Source organism: Austrofundulus limnaeus, unplaced genomic scaffold (assembly GCF_001266775.1).
Source record: "Austrofundulus limnaeus strain Quisiro unplaced genomic scaffold, Austrofundulus_limnaeus-1.0 Scaffold579, whole genome shotgun sequence".
NCBI classification, from domain to species: domain Eukaryota; kingdom Metazoa; phylum Chordata; class Actinopteri; order Cyprinodontiformes; family Rivulidae; genus Austrofundulus; species Austrofundulus limnaeus.
In genome coordinates this window covers 157,196-163,449 of record NW_013952981.1, presented here as the reverse complement: position 1 = coordinate 163,449, position 6,254 = coordinate 157,196, and the positions used below count along the sequence as shown (strand labels likewise).

At 37.4% G+C, this 6,254-nt stretch overlaps 1 protein-coding gene across 1 annotated transcript in view; it reads right to left on the bottom strand.

Annotated features, from left to right (window-relative positions):
* Window positions 1-6,254, bottom strand: part of LOC106530942 (1-phosphatidylinositol 4,5-bisphosphate phosphodiesterase delta-3-A) — a gene marked incomplete at its 5' end in the record, with an annotated part of 43,914 nt that overhangs the window by 37,230 nt on the left and 430 nt on the right.

Here is a 6,254-nt window from a genome sequence, read left to right as displayed (position 1 = left end):
CACACACACACACACACACACACACACACACACACACACACACACACACACAGGGAAAGTAGTGTTTCAGTGTTGGGTTTCCAAGAATAAAATCAAAGTCTACGTTTGGAGTCCAGCTGAAGAGAAATGATTTGATACATTTTAATAAATATAATCTTTAAAGAGGATGGAGGTTAGAGCTGTCCTCTTACAACAACAAGGTTCCCAGCTGGAGCTTTTCTGTCTCAAGTTTACATGTTCTCCATGTGAACACATGGGATTTTTCCAGGTACTCCACCCAGGTGAAAAAATATTACACTAAGTACACTAAATCTAAGTATACTTTAGTATACTTGAAGCCACACTACTCATCAGTATACTTAAAGAGTGCTATTTTGGAACAACTAATTTAACACTAAATATACTTTAGTTGTATTTAAGTTGTACAAAAGCACTATTGTAAGTGTATTAAGTATATTTTTAAATACTAAAATGGAACAACTTCAAATATACTTACACCTTAAGTGTAGAGCTTTGTCTGTACCAGGGGTCTGCAACCTTTATGATCAAAGGAGCCATTTCTGCTCCTCGGCTCACTGATAAAGAGCTGCAAAACAAGTTACGACTGTGATTAACAACTGGTGGCCTTTTTGAGGCCTTTTCGGGAACCTTTACGGCCATTGGAGGTGACACTATAAAACTAAAAAATATACTGTGAATTTTAATATTTATTATCATTTTTACACATTACGACAAATAAAGACTATTTTCAAGTAAACAAACAAATTATTTTATATAGTTTATACTAAATTTCATAAAAACTAGTACAACTAAGCTATTTTCTAATTCTTATTATTATGTAGCCTTCAAATTTTTTAAAAGGTAATTCTGATGGATTTGAGAGAAAGATCATAGCAATAAGTTGGATTATTTAAGTAAATAACAGGCTAGCATGAGCTAATCTACAGGTTTTACTTTTTGTATTAGTAGTATTGAGCACATATTTGCATACAAATTTATTTCTGTTGTGGGTATAAAAAAACAAACAGAAAAATTTATTCTGCTATGTTTGGCCACATTTTCAAAGAGCCACTGCAGAGGGCCAAAAGAGCCTCATGTGGCCCTAGAGCCGCAAGTTGTAGACCCCTGGATTTAAAGTATACTGAGATTTAGTATACTTAGTATAATATTTTTTCACCAGGGCAGTAACTTCCCACAGAGCAAAAAGCCCTGTTTACTGGTGACTTTAAATAGTCTCTGGGTGTGAGACAGTGACTGGTCGATTGTCTCATTTGTCTCTGGGTCCCTGTGATGGACTGGAGACACGTCCAGGTGTTCCTGCCAGCAGGAGACAGACACCAGCTCTGTAACGTTACATTGTTACATTAAAAAAACGCTCTGTCTCTCTATGAGCATTAAATAGATGAAAGGATTCACTGTTTTTATGCTCTATTTAGTCTGTGAGTACATTAATGACAGAAATAGCTCTTACTTAGTAAAATTAGGCTAAACCAGCGAAAGTACCAGCTGCTTGTGTACTGACAAAATTCCATTAGCCCTTTAACTTTAAAGGGGCAATATCATGTAAAATCAACTTTTTTGAGTTTTATATCATGTTATAATGTTATACTCTCATAAAAAACATGCCCAAAGCCTTGCTCTGACTCATTCATCATGTTTGAGAAATCCTGCAGTGTTTTTATGAAGCCATGCTGAGGAGCAAAACGACAGGTGGGGACCAGGAACACCTTTTGGGACCAGAAACATCCCTGGGACGTGTCTTTAAGCTGAACTTCCTCATGGCAGAGCGCACCTCCCCAGCCCCCTCCCCACACACCCCACCCATGACTCCTGCAGGCTCTCGGGTGAAACTGAAAGTGAAACCTAACTGTCTGCTGACCTCTCAACACTACTTCTCACTCAGTGAAGCTCTTTTCAGATTAAAAATACCTTTGAGGAAATATATTTTCAGATGCCAAGTAAACTGCATCATAGCAGCTTTTATCTTCAACTTTGAATAAATAACATCAAGTCTACTTTAATACATTTCTCTTTAAATTTCATTCATATTGTTGATGTGTTGTGTTGTGTTGACTCAGTAATTCCTGACTGTTTTGTAATAAATAACCAAAAACAATCTGGTTTTATCTTCATTGAGTGTTCATTGTTTCTGGAGAGTTCCCTGAATCTGACCATCTCACACGTTGGTGTAAATGAGTCCAGTTTCTAAGTTGATCAGTAAACACTGATCTGGCGCCCCCTACAGCCATGTTTCCATCCAATTTTAAAGCTAATTTTGAGCACATTTTGAAAGAAGTTATATTATTCTGTCCTATCAGCTAGTACTGGTGATGTTACAGCTGTCTGGTGACAGAAAAACAAATGTAATTCTCTTCACATTACGGGAATATCCAGGAAGACGCTGGCAGCAGCAGCAGGAGGAGGAGGAGCCAGCTGCAGCCACTACAGTTATTGGACAGGAACAGCTGATCAATGTTCACTACATCAGAACTTATTCATCTCCTCCTCTGAGCAGTAACTCTTTCAGAAAATCCACAAACCACCTCAAGTGAATGTAAAATCTGTTTCATGAAATTAAGGAAGTTTTTGTGAATTTTTCCATTTCCATCCTCCCTTTTCAAAATAATATATAGTTTAACGCTGGAGCTCAATACTTGACGTAATTGGTCGAAGCAACGGAGTTATAGACTTATGCTGATGAAGACTGACATCTAGTGGTGAACTGGAGCAACTACATGGAAAACATCCTGATGCATCTCAAAAATCAAAAAGAAAAAAATCAGTAGGTCCTCTGGATGGTTCTTCTTTAGTGAAACGTTTCGTCTCTCCTCCAAGAGACTTCTTCAGACTGATGAGTTTCAGATGAACTGGGAAACTTTAAAATTCAATGGAAACATGAAAAACTTTAAAATTCATGCTCTTATTTTGAAGGGGAAAACTAGTTTCCTGTTACCGTGCTTTCGTTTCTCATCAGTCCGTCATGTACCCAGAATGCATCAATTCAGTTTTCCAATAAACAGTTTTAAAATTACTTTATTGAAATACGTCTTGATTGATACTTCTTTAATGAAAAATCTACAACAAACAAAAGAAAAGGACAAAGAATCAGCCGAAATAGCAATCCTCATCAACTTTTTAAAGAATCAGCTGAGCAAGCCTCAACAAGTTTTTAAATTGTACACCCAGGAGTCAAAGTTCTGTTTGAGGAAATCAGACCCCCAGCAAGGGTTTATACACCACTAGTGGGCAGCACTGAATTGTACCCAGCTAGAAAATGTCGAACTGAACCTGATTTTAGAATTAGCTTCTGCTAAAGTTTCTATGCAATAAGCAGTTTTGAAGTTGCGGACCTAAATATTTTCATAACCACTTTAGAAAATGCAGAGTTAATTTGTGAATTAGCGCTGTCCACCACTGGCGATAGTTTAAATTGTGTTGATGGGAACATGGATAATGACACATTTCCATATGGTCCAGCCTTTCTCTCTAAACTCCTCAGGTTTGGATCCATTTATCAACATCAATACTTTGAGGAGACTGACCAGTTCAAAGCATTGTGCTGATTCAGTGGGATTGGTAAACTAAACTAGTTAGTGCACATTACTGTAAGCACATGTATCAGACTGAGAACAGCTCAGGGTCAGTTCAACAGACCAGTAAAACAGGCTGAAAGTGTGGCTTACTTCAGAATAATTAGTAAAAAAGAGCTTTATTTTCTGCAGCACAGCAGGGCAGTGTTAGGTCTCAGAGTTTGGATTAGCACCTGGTTTCAAACTCATTATTATGTTCAGTAAAAGTTTTCTCCTGACAAGCAGAGAAGCACTTTGAATGTGTTGTTGTGTGAGGCAGAGGAAGGAGCTTTGACCTACATGTTGGAATCACAGAGCTGTGAGGACTGGAGCACTTACACTAACACAAGTTTACATCTTTTAAATAAAGCCTCCTCACACACTGCTGCTCTGTTATCATACTAACCTGATTTATTATATGGAGTTAAATCAGTGACAGCTTTGTAAGCTCACTGTAAAAAACGAAAAGTTGGCAAAACTCAAAATTGTGAGGCAACAAACTTCAGGGCATTTTTAAGTTTTGGACTTCAACTTAACTATTTAAGTTTTGCTTTTGAGTTTGCCAAACTTTGATTTCCGTGTTTTTGTAACTCAACCAAAAGTTGTGGGAACAAAGTTTTAAGTTGTACGCACTTTGTATGCTGAGTCTTCCACTTCACATGAAAGTAGCAGTAACTTTAAAATTTAAGTTGTACAAACTATGAATATCATGTTCCTCTGACTCCAGTTATTATAAATTTTAACAACTTTAAATCCTGAATACTGTGAACTTCACTGAGTTGCAGTAATATAAATTTTATCATTGCATCAATGTTTTTTTATTTTTTTAGGAAAAATGTTTAGCTGACAGTTATCTACCACTAGCTGTGTTTCCATTGACCATGAAAATGCACAAATTAGAATTTCAAAAATAAATTTGCTCAATGTAAACATGTCAATTTAGAAAAAAATATGTTTTTTGACAAAATGTTTTTGCACTAGGATGAGGTGGTATTTCAGCCGTATCGAAATTGGTGTTTTTCGCAAAACTGCAATGGAAACACTTTTTTCGCGTCACAGGAGTCACGTGATCAACAACCGTCTGTTTCTACTGGTGAAAAAGACGATGATGAAGAAGATAACAGGAAGTAGAAGTAGTAGTAATATCACAGAAGTAATATAAAATAGTAAACTCAGCGACTACAATTTCCCAAAAACACAGCATACGTAGCCGCTCCCAAGTAGGGACTTGTCTCTGGAAAGCCTCGATAAAAGACGCCGACGTCTCCTCTGATGATGAGCGCTAGTGTCGTGGTAGCAACATGCTATGTGTTTACATCCATCGCTGCCATGTTTGTAATGACTTATCATGAGAACAAACGTATTCACGTGACTTTAATAGCATTTCTTACTTAATGGAAACACTGCAGTTGTTAAACTGTGTTTTTTCAACATTAACAGAATATTGATGTTGTTTTGTGCACATTTGTAATGGAAACACAGCTACTGTTAACTACATTAGCATGTCCATGTGTCAATATAAACACTTTAGTCAGCCATCAGGACTAGTACTTGGTGACACTTAAATGCCCCGGCCATTTTCCCTCCATATGTCTGTGACACAGACCTCTCACTCATGGTGTCGGCTAGAGTCAGTAACCAAAACTTAACACAAATGCCAAATCAATCCTGAATGTGACAACAGAACACAACTCAAAATGGTTCATGAAACACAGATTAGTGTTTACGTCTTTTTCAGAGGTGAGTTTTCAGAAAATTATCCATTTCAGCAACAAAGAGGCGGAGCCAGAACTCTGACATCTGAGCTGATAGGAGGAAGAAGCAGGAAGAGGGAAAACAAATACTTTCAAATCGAGTTTCTGCTCATTCTTTTAAGCATTATTAACACTAAAAGTTTGGACTGGATAAACACAAACCAGAAGTATAAGAACAAAAGTTATCTCTACGAGAGTTGTTCACTATGCCTTGAACTCAAAAGTCAACTCCCAAACTTGTCTTTCCCGCATTTCAAAACAAAAGCACGGAAGTTAGCAGCACTTTCATCTGTTGCAATGACCTACAACTTAGAGATATAAGTACTGACAACTCACAAAGTAATTTTGGACCAACTTAAATTATTGTGCCCAATATGTCAGACTTAATTTTTCAAGTTTTTTCAATTAAAAATTGTTCTTCATCGCACAAAAACGAAATTGGATTTTTTACAGTGCTGTCACTGATTTAACTCCATAATTTCTGCCCTGGCCACAGCAAACACTGAGTTACACACGTGTTTTAACTAAACATAAAGTCATTTCTTTAAGTACCTATCAGTCAATAAAACCAGGTCAGCTTGTTGAAGTCCTGGATTCTTACTGACTCTTCTGTGATTCGCTTCAGGCAGCTCAGGAGGCTTTTAAAGTCCAGCTGAAGGGAGTCACTGTTTTCACAGCTGCTGTTTTACATGGTCGGTTCTGTTGAGCTTGAACTAAATTACAAAGTCTGGTTAATGTAAACTGACTGACAGGACACACAGCTGATTTCTTTACTATGTAAAGTTTAGAAACACTGAAATGTAAGAACTGTGTCTGCCCTACGTCTGCTGCTTCACTCCAACTGTGTTCAACAGTCGCAGTAATCCTTTGTTTTGTGTGTGTGTGTGTGTGTGTGTGTGTGTGTGTGTGTGTGTGTGTGTGTGCGCGTGCG